The 14,289-nt window shown below is 39.6% G+C and overlaps 2 long non-coding RNA genes, 2 other non-coding genes and 1 pseudogene across 5 annotated transcripts in view; 4 read left to right on the forward strand and 1 right to left on the reverse strand.

The window, feature by feature from the left end:
* The first annotated feature begins 686 nt into the window (after positions 1 to 686).
* Positions 687 to 792, forward strand: TRNAL-CAA (transfer RNA leucine (anticodon CAA)). Its single transcript has 2 exons — positions 687 to 724; positions 747 to 792. It is a non-coding gene; the product is annotated as a tRNA-Leu (tRNA).
* Positions 793 to 2,908: 2,116 nt separating this feature from the next.
* On the forward strand, positions 2,909 to 9,200 carry LOC107034640 (uncharacterized). The gene is made up of 2 exons (XR_012062293.1): positions 2,909 to 4,236; positions 7,588 to 9,200. It is a non-coding gene; the product is annotated as an uncharacterized lncRNA (long non-coding RNA).
* LOC116284512 (U6 spliceosomal RNA) lies at positions 6,646 to 6,746 on the forward strand (annotated as a pseudogene).
* Positions 9,201 to 10,221: 1,021 nt separating the features above from the next.
* On the reverse strand, positions 10,222 to 10,294 carry TRNAR-CCG (transfer RNA arginine (anticodon CCG)). Its single transcript has one exon. It is a non-coding gene; the product is annotated as a tRNA-Arg (tRNA).
* A 127-nt stretch (positions 10,295 to 10,421) lies between these two features.
* LOC140687772 (uncharacterized) overlaps positions 10,422 to 14,289 on the forward strand; it is a 36,315-nt gene continuing 32,447 nt past the window's right edge. For both annotated transcript variants that reach the window (XR_012062296.1, XR_012062295.1), the window contains exon 1: positions 10,422 to 10,698. This is a non-coding gene — a long non-coding RNA (uncharacterized lncRNA). The remainder of the gene's footprint in view (positions 10,699 to 14,289) is intronic.

A 14,289-nucleotide genomic window follows, 5' to 3' on the forward strand; every position in this document is an offset into this window, starting at 1 on the left:
CTGAGGGTGACCGGGAAGGTCGGGAGGTAAGCGTGTCGCTCCGGTCGTTTCTGTGGACCTGGGACAGGTCAGTCCCCTGGGGCAGAGACTGTCCTTAAGTCTACACTCGCGGGAGCTGCCGTGCCCCACATGGATTTTCCCAGGCTATTCCTCAACTGTCACTTTCGGAGCCCAAAAGAAACTTCTCGAGTGACAGTGCAGATCTGGGGACGAAAAGGAACCTAGAGGGGATAGAAGGGGCCATGCCATAGAATGTGGGTCTGTTAGATTATTGGTGGTGTTCCTCACGCTCTTCAAAAGACAGAAACCCTAGAGCGAGGCTAACCACGCTCAAGATTTCAGTGAGGATTGGAGGCTAGAAAACCCACCCAGAGACCTGTGCTAAAAGATGTTCTTTCTTTTCTTCCCTCCCGAAATATGAGCTGTTTGGGCACAGGAAATGTTCGCACTACCTTCTCGAGATGGGAGTGACAGTCGAAAGGCCCACAAGAGACCTGTGTCCAGTTTTATACATAAACATTTTTCTCCCTTCCTTCGAAGTCTTCCCTTTCAATCCACAGGTGGCTTTTTGATTCTCTGGCCGTTACCCTGTTGACCCGGACACCAACCGTTTCTTTGCGTTTACGTCACAGAGATGCTGCTGCTTCGATCTATTTTAGTGGAAAATCTCGCCCTTTCCGCTAGGTGTCAGGATGGCCGAGTGGTCTAAGGCGCCAGACTCAAGCTACGCTTCCCCGCGTTGGGGATTCTGGTCTCCGTATGGAGGCGTGGGTTCGAATCCCACTTCTGACACATTCCTTTTTTTTCCCTTCCCCTAATTTCAAAACAAGCATATTGATAAGAGCAATGTGCATAAGGAATATGCGGACCTATAGTATTAAAAACTGACTTTAAAAAATTTCTGGCAGGGACTGTTAACACCGACAATATTAAAAGCGGAATCATCGCGATATTTTTTAGAAGCCACGAAATTTGGAGCTAAATTGTTCAATAGAGGAGATTACAAGAGGTTGGGTTCTCTGAGGCATCGCAAGATAATCTAGAAGCAGCTAGATTTGGGACCCCAATAGTTCCCTCCCCTTTGGTGTCGGAGGAGAAAGGGACCGATGCAGCGGTACTCTGCTTGACTTTATATCCTGCTTACTTGCATTGTCCCAGACCCAAGCCCTCCCATGAATACTTCCTGTAGTACTTTCTTGCCGGCTAGTGCCACTGCCTTCTGGCAATGACAGTGCTGTCTGTAAAAAAATCTTATATAGATCCTCTGCTATCTTCTCCATTTTCAAAAGTCATGGAACTGGTTCTCAAACATTTCCCTTGTAAATTATGTACCTTCACACTCACGTTGGCATCTGATAATTATTGTTTTGTTTCCTCAGTCAAATTTGAGTACCATTTTAACTCCTGAATAAAATATGAAAGCGGTACTTTCCTCTTCCAAATGTAGCCACTATCAATATTTTACTGTATTTCTTACACTTCTATTTTTCTCTGCATTCACGTAAATATGTTCATAAATATTTCATTTGTTTTTACAGAAATGCAATCATAACAAACATACTATTCTCTGATACATTTTATCACTTAATATATATCGGGCTCTTTCTATGTGAACACTTAATCTTTTTCCTTACAAAGGAAATGTTGCAAATCATTCCACAGGATAGAAATCTCCTATTTCATTTATCCACTTTTTTTCCCCCTGAACCTTTAGGATATTTCTAATTACCATTCAACTAACAAATATTTAGTGAGTACTTATTATGTACCAAGGGATGTAACCCTGGGGCTGTGGCAGTAAAAATATAAAAATATAATACAATAGGGCAGAATAGGATAGAATTAAAATTTTAATTTAATTTAAAAAACAGTAAAATCAATGTATTTCCTTGTGTTGCCTATATTCCAGTCAATGACTTTGGTTCTGCCTCAGGAACACCACATTCCAAGATTTCCCTGTCTTTCAGTAGAAGAATCTACATCCTGAATCTTGAGAATAAGTGTTTAATGTCAGCTATTGATGATGATTCATATCTACATTTTCATGTATTGCTCTGTCATTATGACTACTCATGAATGTACTCATTTAATTATTGATTTTTATCCTAGTGGTCAAACTGAGAACCTGGGTAGGTAAAAAGAAAGCTGATTTGACAACTGAATTCTCAGGAGACATTCACTACAGACAAGATCCCGTTGTTTCACTTGAAGAGCTACATTCTACATTCAGATGGCCGGAACCACATGGTTTCAAGTACTTCATTAAAAATATATATTTCAATTAGAATATACTTCAATTAAAAAAAGATTCTGGAAGAATCTGTAGTTTCTTTGGAGAACTATGAAGGAGAGGAGATAGCAGATGTTTCCCTTGAAAATTTCTAGAAGAAAAAAGACGCAAGTGTGCTATCATAAATGACTTTTTTATATGACAATGATATTGGATTTTAAAAGGTTAGTTTTAGTTAAAGCAACAAACAAAAACACAATTACAGAATTTTAACAAACTACTTTAAATTTTATTTAATTTTCAATTTTCAATTTTTTTATTTCTTATTTGAAGTATAGTCAGTTTACAATGTTGTGTCGATTTCTGGTGTACAGCATGTTTCAGTCATATGTGTACATACATATATTCCTTTCCATATTCTTTTTCATTACAGGTTACTACAAGATATTGAATATAGCGCCCCGTGCTATATATATACATAGTGCTATATATATATAGAGTCGTTAGTATCTGGTGGATGTGAGGAGTGAATTTGAAAGTTTTGGCTGCTTTTCTCTTCTGGGCGCAGGAAACTGAAGCTGGAGGAACCACTGAGAAGGCGAGACCTCCAGTGTCCTAGAGAGGACCCGGAAGTAACCTTGGCTGTTGTAGGCTAGGCTCGCTCTAGGACACGCCTTTAGGGTTAGGTAGTAGTTAAAGTTTAGCTCCCGGTTTTGGAGCTCGGGGTCAGAAGGTGGGACTCTCAGGCTGGAAGGTTGGGGTGACTCAGGAGTGAGATGGTCCCTGGGTTCCGCGGAAGGAGCAGCTGTGCGGACCCATTGGAACCCCAGGTCCGGACCCACTTTTCTGCTCTGGCGCTCTTGGACCCCTTGCTGGTCCTCAGCACAGGTCAGACTCGGGCCCACGCGGACCACCAGCTTCACGGCTGGGCTGCGCGCTCTCGCAGGGGCTCGCGGGCTCTGCCACATGGGAGAAGTTTAAACAAGAGAAGATGTTACTGATTATTCTTTTTCGGAGCCCTAGAGTTATTTGAAATTACAGTTTATTTGTCTTTTCAGTTTTCACCCTGTTTTGTTGTGACATCCTGTGTTTGTGAAAACACTTCGTTAACTCTAAGGGCCTGTTTAAGTGTGAGATTATTATATAGGAGGAGGGAAATCAGCTCTTGTGGTGGATGGAGATAGACGTATAAACGTTTAGTACCACCATCATCTGGCAATTACCGTGGAGGCGGTGAACAAATGCTGTGGAATCACAGATGAAGGGGCAGCTTAATTCTTTGGGAAGCAGGAAAAGCAAGAATCTTTCATTATCTGGGAATTTAAATTTGTGATTTTGTTGTCTCTTACAGGCTTTCTTTGCTTACGGACGATTACTTTGGAAATTGTCATTTGGTAGCATGTAAATAATTTTAGCATTTTTTTTCCTAACAGTAATTTCTTATGCCATTTTGTAAGTCAGAATGTATCTGACATTTAAGTTGTTCTGTTTACCAGAGATTCCTACTTCCTTGCCACAGTGGATATAACCTCAAGGAGGACTATCTCTCAACGGAGAGAGTTTAATACCTTCTTTGTGGGAGTTAGTTCAACCCAGCAGACCATGAAGCCAAGCAAAGCTGAAGGTTTGTCCTTCCAAGTTCCAGGGGAGCCTGTGGGATTTGTGATCCTGAAAATGGAGGCAGATGAACATATTTGGAAACAGGAATCTGACATTCAAAGGAAGAACCCCACAACAAGGAGCTATTTTGCCAGTGTTTCAGTTTTGCTATCAAGAGACACCTGAGCTCCAGCAACTCTGAGCTGGCTCCAGGCTGTGGGAGCTCTACTACCAGTGGCTGAACCTGAAACACACTCAGATCCTGGAGCTGCTGATACTGAGCAGTTCCTGGCCATTCTGCCCAGGAGCTCCAAGCCTGGGTGCAGGAGCAGCATCCTGAGAGCAGGGAAGAGTTGCTAACTGTGCTGGAGGATTTAGAGGAAGAATTGGATGAACCAGGAGAACAGGTGGGACAGAGAATGTGAGCTATCCTCAGGGAAGGGAATTAGGTCTGGGAGGAGGCATCTGCCCAGCAGTTGGACAGTGGGCAAGTTCCTCGGTAGCCCTATTTTTCAACTAGACTGACATGTGATGCTAGCCATGAATTTCAGTAGTAAGTCAGCAGAATGGCAAAATAGTGGGCAAAGAATCTAAGGTCTCAAGTTGTTTGAAAAACCGTTACAATTCTGCTAAGAACATTCTTTTGGTGCACATATATGTGGATTTCTTTAGGCTACACACCAAGAGTGGAAGAGCTGGATCACAGGTTGTGTGTATGTTCAGCTTAATAGCTATTGTCAAATAATTTACCAAAGTGGTTGTGCTACCAGCAGTATGTGATAGTTACAGCCTCTCTGCAATCTCATCAGCACTTGATTTTGGCTTTCATTTTAATTTTAGCCATTCCCATGAATATCTAGTATTATCTCTCTATAGTTTTAATATGCATTTTCTTGATTACTAATGAGGGTGAGCACCTTTTCAGATATTTATTGGCCCTTTGGATATCCCGTTTTGTAACATGCTTATTCAGGACTTTTGTCCACTTTTTTTCTGTTAGATTATTTGTCTGCTGCTTTCTTAAATGTCATAGACATCATTTACTTCTTTTATTTCACTCTAAAAATTGCAAGGACTTATGTTTTTATTAAATTGGGGTGCACCACCCTCCAGGCATGTAGATGCTCTAACAACTGGGAAGCTCATCAGCTCTTGTTGTTCAAAAGTTTTTAGTTTTAGTTTTAGTTTAATATTTTAATTAATTAATTTATTTTTTTGCTTTTGTTTTGGGGGGAGGCAATTAGGTACTTATTTTAATGGAGGTACTAGGTATTGAACCCAGGACCTCATGTATGCTAAGCACACACTCTACCACTGAGCCATACCCTCCCCTCAAAAGTTTTTATAGAGCTTAATCTGCAGCTCCCCTGCCCCTCTTCCCTTACTCAGAGGTGAGTGGGTGGAATGAAATTTCCAGCCTCCTAATCTCTTGGTCTTTCTGGTGTCCAGCTTTATTCTAAGGAAATCTAAGGACAGCACCCTAAGTTACCTCATTAGCATTAGATTAAAAGGAGATCTTATATAACTGACAAATGACACCCCTATCACTGGGAAATCCCAAGAGTTTGAGCAGCTTTGTGCCGGGAACCCAGGGCAAAGACCACATATATTTCTTACTACACCACAGTCACTCAGCATCAGCAAATCTATCAAGGGCATGTCTGGGGATGAGTTGGCTAGAGCTTGGTTTAGCAGAGATAAGTGTAAATTTTCAGTCATAATCCTTCAGGAAAGAGCCAGTCTCAGCCAGTGTCCAGTTCTAAGCTCCAGCCTGACTCTTAGGCAAGAATGAAGAATATTTCATTTGAGCCTGTAAATACTTGAAAACTTTGAAATTCAGGAGGTAGATGAAATATTGGAAGTGCGCAATCACTCTGAGACTTCCCTTTTGAAAATAGTGCTTTGTAATATTCACTCTTGAACTAAAATACAGAATGTAACATCTTTAAGTACAATGTACTAGTTAATGTGTTATTATGTTCCATATAAAACTATGATACTGTGTTAAACTTCTCAAGGTTTCTTTCCTCTATAAAATATAGTCAGCATACTCTCAACTTATCTGTGAATGGCATTTCCTTACTACTGGAGGTAAAAACTAATAAATGCTTCTTCTTTTAAAGTGAAACTGAGAAATATGAATCTCCCTTTAAAAAAAAGGAATCAGCTTTTAATTATAGAAAACTATGAAGCAAACCACTTGAAACAAACTATTCTGTTTATTCAAGCAGCAAATAAACTTTATCTGTGTGAATATGGAGTGGTTCTCAAGTCAGGGCATTTCTACCTTCTAATCTACGTTTGGAAATGTATTTGGGGACATTTTTGAGATGATGAATTTTCATTACTTGGTTTGCACTTTTCTCCTTTCATTACAGTTGAGGGAAACTATTATCACATGCATTTTTGGTATTGCATTTAGGAACTAATGATCACCTGCTGATAGAGATTTTTACCCTTCTGTCCATCTTACTGCTTTCTCATCCTTTAGGAAGAACTGACCTCTTGGTAGAGCAAGAATTTTGAAAGCAAGTAGGTGGACGGGCTTTAGGACAACCCATAGATTGTAAAAGAAATAATCATAGTTCTCTCTGAAGATTGTGACTTCACTGTCCCTACCAGTGTTCAATTCCCAGGAGATGGATTCTGTACGTGTCCTTAGGTCTTTATACATGACAGCTTGCTTGTAATTGAATGTGATGGACTTAGCCAAGGTCACATGATTGTGTACTAGCTAAAAATTGTTTGGAGGGTAATAGGGAGTGAGTATCTGACCTGTGTGGCTTTTGAAGTGTGAGTAAAATAATGCCAGAATAGTGCTTGCTTTGCAGCATATATACTAAAGTTGGAATGGTTCAGAGATTAGCATCACCCTTGCTCAAGGATTAAATACATTCGTGAAGGGTTCCATATTTTTACAATAAATAAAAAATTAAAATGTCAATAAATGAGGACTTGACTAAGCTATCCTTAGAATGGTAAATTTCATCCTGGCGACTGAAATCATATGATCAACTTAACCAGTACAAACCAATGTAAAACATGTTTAAGATTTAAAAAGTGAAGTTAAAATTCAACTAAATTGTGGATAGCTCCAGCTGAAATTAAAATGGAGATACTTTTAAAAAATGAGGAATACCCAGCATAGAAAGTAGGTTCAGAAGGCACCCAACAAAAACCACAACACAGGCCCAATATCTCCATTGATGAGTAGATGTACAGTTGTCCCTCATTATCCATGGGTTGGTTCCAGGACCCCCAGCGGATATACCAAACTCATGGATGGTCAAGTCCCTTAAATAAACGGCATAGTATTTGCATACAACCTATGCACATTCTCTTGTATACTTTAAATTATTTCTAAATTACTTATAATACCTAATAAGACTAAACACTATAAGCAGTTGCTGGCATGTGGCAAATTCAAGTTTTGCTTTTTGGAACTTTCTGGAATTTTTTTTCTGAATATTTTTCATATGGGTTTGGTTGAACGTGTAGATGCAGAACCTGTAGATATGGAGGGCTGACTGTAAATGAGTAAGGACCACCCGCAGAAGGCTCCTAGGAAAGCCATAGTACAAGTCTCCAAATCTGATTTCTTGTTGAAACATCTTTAGGCCAGGATTCTTTAGTAGATAATTCAGTTAACTCATCCCAGTATTCTTCAGTTTTTTATAAGTTTGATGTAGAAAGATAGCATTTTATTGAAATGAAACAGTATTCCTATTTTAACCACATTTTATTCATTTCTATTACAGATGTCCCACTTTCATGGAGCATGAGGTATGAAAGAGACTGTACTCTGCCACTTAAAATATCATGCCCTTCAACATGATAGAGGGCATTTATGAACATCATCCTTAATGTTGAAAGACTAAAAAGCTCTCATCTAAGTTCAGGAATGAGATAAGATACCTGTTTCACCAGTGCTATTCAACATTGTACTGAATGTTCTAGTCAAAGCAATTAGAGAAGAAAAATCAATCAAATGCATCCAAATTGGAAAGGAAGTAATACTGTCTCTATTCACAGATGACATGATCTTATATATAGAAAAATCCCACAGAATCCACAAGGAAATTCCCAAAGTATCTTCTAGAGCTAGTAGATGAATTCAGCAAAGTTGCAGAGTACAAGGTCAATATACAAAAATCAGTTGTGTTTCTATATATCGACAATGAACAATCCAAAAAGAAAATTAAGAAAGCAGTTTCAACTATAATAGTATCTAAAAGAATAAAATACCTGGGAATGAATTTAACCAAGGAGTTGAAAGACTTGTACACTGAAATCTACAAAACATGCTGAAAGAAATGAAAGAGGACCCAAATAAATGGAAAGATATCCCATGATCCTAAATAGAAATTAAGATGTTAATGCTACCTAAAGTGATCTACAGATTCAATATAATCCTTATCAAAATTCCAACATCCTTTTTTTGCAGAAAATAAAAAGCCATTCCCCAAATTCAAGGTGAATTGCAATATGAGTAACAAAAACAATCCTCAAAAAGAAGAACAAAGGTGGAGGACTCAGACTTCTGAATTCAAAACTTAGTATAAGATTCAGTAACCAAAATGGTATGGTACTGGCATAAGGACAGACATGTAGACCAACATAGTAGAATTGAGGATCCAGAAATCCATACATTTATGTCAAACTGATTTTCTAAGTGAATATTTATATTGTTCATTGTGGTTAAAAAAAATCAACCATTTTAAGTGTGCTGTTCAGTAGTTTTAGGAATACTCAGTGCTGTGAAACACATCTTCAGAACTTTTTATCTTACAAAATTGAAGCTCTATCCATTAAACAGCTCCCCATTCCCTCCCACCCCATGAAATGTCAATCACTGTTCTACTTTCTGTTTCTGTGAATTGGTTTACTTTAGATACTTTGTGATGGAATAAAATTTATGTTTTGAAGGCAGGACAAGAAAATTTAAGCATAGCACTCCCTGTCTGACAGGGACCTCCCTAATGTGCACTGTGCATCTATTACTATACATTAACTAGACCTCAAAGGCAGGAATGTCTGCTCAACCATAAAGATCAATGTTTTTTTTTCCTTCTTCTGAAAGTAATGCCAGCAATGTAGTCCTTAGAAGATAACAGTCTTTTCCTAATTCTATGAGGGGTCATGGTGACCTGCTGCTTGCTTCATACCTGTAGGTCTGGACTATGTATCTTTGGTGAACTTTTTGTAAAATGTCATTGTGTTGTTTAGTTTAATGATCCTTTGTCTTGAAAGTGTGTGTAACTGTATCTCTGACTTCAAAAAAGGTGGAACAGTCCTTGGAGTTTTCTGAAAGACTGTCTCCCAATTTATAATCCTCACGTTGGCTTGAATAAAATTCAATTCTTCTTCTTTAGATTGACTGTTGATTAATTTTTCATCAACATTTGTAAAAGTAGAATCATATAGTATTTGTCTTTTTGTGACTATCTTATTTCACTTAGCATAATATCCTTAAGGTTTATCCATGTAGTAGCCTGTGGCAAGATTTCCTTCCTTTTATAGACAGTAATATTCCATGGTGTATACCACATTTTGTTTATCCATTTATCCTTCCAAGGATATATGAATTTATTCCACCTCTTGGCTATTGTGAGTAATGCTGCAGTGAACACGACTGTAAATATTTCATTGAGTCCCTGTTTTCAGTTCTGGATATATAGCCAGGAGGGGATTGCTAGATCATATGGTAGTTCTATTTTAAAATTATTTGAGGAATGTCTCTCCTGTCAGATCCATTTATGGCATTTGCATTTTTGCTAGAACTAAACCTATCAATACTACACAGAAGTTGCTCCAGGGGACAGTTCAGTTTGGAATAGAAGCATTTGGTGACTACTGCCTTCAGGCTATCTCTGAGATTGCTGTTTGGGAGGTAGAGGCAGTTAGATTTATGGTAGCTAATGTAAATCTGGAAAAGGCAGGTCTCAAACCATTTAGAGCCACAGTCATAGAGAATCCTAGTCAGGGACCTTGTTCCCAGAAATTTAAAAATTTAACTCACCCTTGTCCCATGTAGTTGATTTTTTCTTTAGTGACTCCCCGTCCCTCTTCCCCATCTCCAAAAAAAAAAAAAAAAAAAAAAAAAAAAGTTCAGTATTTCAACTTTGAAAAGACTAAGTGCCTTCAGGTTCTCAGTGGGTCCAGTAGAAGGTGAGCACCTTGAGGATGTGCTATTTCCTCCTTGTTCATTTGTAAAGCACTTTTCAGACAGTCGGGGTCCCACATACCCTTGTTAAATAACAGTTTTACTTTCACGTGTGAACTGACAACCAGATGACAGCAACAAGAAGGGAAAAGAGGCAAATCAGATTTTAAACATCTTGCAAGCTTTTTCCAAACCGACCCTAAATCAGACTAGCAAAGAGGAAGAAAAGCGACCACGAAGGGACTCGAACCCTCAATCTTCTGATCCGGAATCAGACGCCTTATCCATTAGGCCACGCGGCCAACGGACGGAAGAAGCTTGTCCGGTAAAGAATAAAAGGTATGTAGATAGAGGGGGAAGGGGCTTTTCTACCGTTAATTCTGATGATCCAGCTAAATAGTTCCTTGTTTAAGATTAAGTTCACGAACAGTTAAAACTATTTACAACACCGTCTAAAATCTGAGAAAACTCATACATAGATGTCAGGATCTGTTAGTTGTTCATTAATGTGGGCCCTGTCGAAGTCTTTAATGACTCACGAGGTGGGGTAGAGAGGAAGACTTCGAATCGGTAGCTGATGCTGCGTCTCGTACAGAAAACAGCAAAGAGAACGGAGAGGGCAGGAATCTGAAAGAAAGATAGCGATGCTGAAGGAAGGGCAGTGATGGCCTGGAATCTTCACAGAAGGTGCTCCTGGAAGTGCAAGGTTGGCTTAAGCCCAGTAAAAAATAGTTTATTCAGTTCATATATAGTGTGAGTTTAAAAAGAATAGAGTGAATGGATGCTGTCAAGGAACTCGATGACTTCCATTCTTGACTTGGATACTTCCCAAATTTGACTTGTTCTTAACAAGGAGATGTCCACTGGTTCATTTATAGGGTTAATCCACAGAGCAATAGTGTTTTTTGAAAGAACCACGGTTACCAAAAGTGTGGGTGGAATAAGAAAGTTGTAGAAGTAATTCTATCCTGTCCTAGAAGTAAAGCAATAACACCCATCTATCCATTTACTCAATTTTGTTTCCTTGAAAATAGCGAGTTATTTGAAACAAAACCAAATCAAAGCAAAATTTCTCCCCTCCTGCATCTTGCACTCTTTCACAAAAAGGTTTTTCCTACCAAGATCTCTCATTTCTCTCACTATTTTCTCCTGCAGTATCTTCTCTTGAGGTTAATGCAGAATAAATTATTGCCAAACGTGTCAGTCAACATGTTTGGAGTGCCTGCAGCAGACTTTGACATCTAGCTCATGGCTGGAATCTAGGGACACTGAGGAGGGAGAGACTACTGGGGTGGCTGGAGGGTGTCCTAGAATGAGCACAATATTTCTAGTAATAACAAGTGTGCTTCCTTGTCATTCCAATATAGTATTATATAAACTGATGCAGAGCACAAAAAACAACAAAAATATCTCAATTTATTTTAGGAAGGTAGTGAAGGGGAGCAAAAAAATTTCCTCCAACCTCTTAAGGTCTTTTGCTGTGTCTGAAAATTAAAAAAGACAAAGACAAATTAACAAGAACAAAGCATACCAATTCATTTAATGTAAGTTTTCCACAACATAGGAGACTTCAGAAGGAAATGAAAACCCTAAGAAACAGTTAAAAACCTGAGGATTTTTATTCCGGGTGTGAGGAAGAATATTCTCTCTCTTTCCTTCCCCTTCTCTCTTTTGTCTGCTTAACAGATTTTTCCTTCCCCCATTCATATTTAGAAATCAAGATTTGCACTGCCATAAAAGTAAATTTAGGATTAAAACCCTTAGACTTTACATTTCAGAGAGGGAAAAAGGAAACGAAAATTTCTCCATGATAACTTTTACATCTATAGCTATCTCTCGATCTAAGCTCAGCTTGGTAAATCACGTGACTGCAAATGTTACTGCATCATTGTTGCCCACACCCTTCAGTTCTTAGATAGCCAAGGAAATGTGGTTTTCCACTGAAATAGAAACCTGTATTTTCGAATCTGGGAGCTTTCTTTTGAAGGGGTAGGGATTGGGGGTGGGGTGCAGATATAAAGCTCAACAAACTACAGACCTGCTGCTTTCATTTCTGTTAAGGACCATATTGTAGAAATGAAACCATTTTGACACAAAACTTTAAGAAAAGAACATGCTAGAGTTTGTGATTTTATTAATAATCCATTGACCAAGAGTGAAAATACAGACCGAAGGACTCTTAATATCCTCTAGCAAACAAATTTAGAAATTTGAAGGTGGACTATGGATGCTAGCTGGGAATGAATTTTGCATAACAATGAAGTTGCACTTTTTGGAAACAGGTGGTTATATTCCAGAGGAGATAATGTTAAATGTTTGAAGCCTAAACTCTCCAGTGGGTTCTCTTGGATTTTTATTTTGGCATTTATACCATTTGCAAATTAAAATTGGTCTCCCCTAATATAAAATAGATAAACAGCAAGGTCCTACTGTATAGCACAGGGGACTATATTCAATACCTTGTATGGCCCATATTGAAAAAGAATATAAAAAGGAATATGTAAATATATGTATAACCGAATCACTATGCTGTACATTAGAAATTTTCTTCCACATTAGTCAAGCTGTGTGTGTGTGTGCATGTCCTGAGTGCACTCTCTACCTTTTCTCTGTTTAAATCCATCAGGTATCTAAATTCTGTTTATCCAGTTTCTTTCTTTGGTTCCAGTAGGTCCTTTCCTTCACATCTCTAAAGCCTCTGCTAATTCAGGCCTTAAGCATTATTCTGTTCAACAGTGTGGGAACCACCTCTTATGCTTTCTTTTCTAGCAAGCAAGCAAACAAAGTCAGTGGTTCCCACTGCTGCCCCAGGCACCAAGGCCTAAGCAGACAGCATCCTTCTTCAACACTCAACACTGCCCCTGACAACCACACCGATAGGCTTCCCTACTGCACCTTGGAAAGACACCTGTATATGGTTACAGATCTCCCAACTGCAGAGGAGGAAAAATAATTTTCCCTCTACCTTTTAAGATCTCAGCTGAGCCCCTGTAACAAAAGACAGATGGAGAGAAGAGAAAACATGTTTATTAACATGTATAGCTCATATACACGTGGGGGACACCCAGGGAAATTAACAACTCTCAAAGAATTGACTTAGAATGCAGGTTTAACTATGATTTTCAGCAAAAAACAAAGAAGGATGTGGGAAGTTTGCCAAGAAATGCATGGTAAAGGAGAGTAAGGTTTGTTATGAGATTTAAGTCAGCGCCTTCTCCATTGATGAGATTCTCTTATGATTTAAATTCTACAGGTGTTGTGATATTTGGTCCCAGGAACCATCGACATAATCTGGAGACCTGTTAGAACTGGAAATTCTCCCCTTCCACCCCAGACCCACTGAATCATTTCTGGAGATGATGTCCCCAATTTATATTTCAACAGGCCCTCCAGATGATTCTGGTGCACCTAAAGTTTGTGAATGTCTGGACCAGCAGGACCAAAGCCTTTGGCTCTCTCACCTTAGAGCAAGGGGTCTTTTTTCTCTCCCACACAGAGAAAGCGCAGGAGCCACAGGGATCTGGGACACGTGTACTGTTCTGCCCATCCAAATCCCGAGCCTCTTGAAGGGCTTGATTCCATAGCACTCTTCCCCCCACCTTTCTGCTTCCTGCTCCCGGGTCCTCTCTCTTTCCTCCTTGTCTTTCTCCTTCTCCTGTGTTCATTTTTCCGGGATCTTAGCTCCTTTCAGTTTCTGTCCCTAGATTTGTAAGCAGGCCCAGTGGTTCCAAACTGGTCTGTTCATCAGATTCAACTGAGAGAGATTTAAATAACATAATTTCCGAGCCAGAGATTCTGTGAGCACTCAGCGTCTAGGGGGTGGCGCCCGGGAATCTGTACTTTTATTAAGTTCCCCCAGGTGATTCTCCAACTTTGGGGATCCCCGCATTGTTGTCTAAAAAAGCACTTATATGTCCCTTTAATCTCTGGGTCCCAAGGGTCGCCTGTGGCCATGACTTGTATACCCCGTTTCCCCTTGTCTATTCGACACCCCGTCTATCCTGCCACACGTGCAGGTCCCCTGGCTCTCCGCAGGGTCCTCTCGTGAGGAGGACCAGGCTCGGTGTTGGTGAGGAACCGAAGGGGAGAGATGGTGATTTCAGGTCTCCAAGAATTCCTCAGGGGTGAGAGAGAATCAGAAGAAAACTTAGATGGATAAGGATGTGGGATTTGCTCTACATACTATTTTCTAGGTTGACCGTCGTGCCCTGAGTCGGCGGGAACTGCGGGAAGCTCCTGATGGTTGCGTCTAGAAGGGGAAGGGGTCTGACGACTGCAGGCGCACGGAGGTTTAAAC

This window comes from Vicugna pacos, chromosome 20 (genome assembly GCF_048564905.1).
Source record: "Vicugna pacos chromosome 20, VicPac4, whole genome shotgun sequence".
Classification (NCBI taxonomy): domain Eukaryota; kingdom Metazoa; phylum Chordata; class Mammalia; order Artiodactyla; family Camelidae; genus Vicugna; species Vicugna pacos.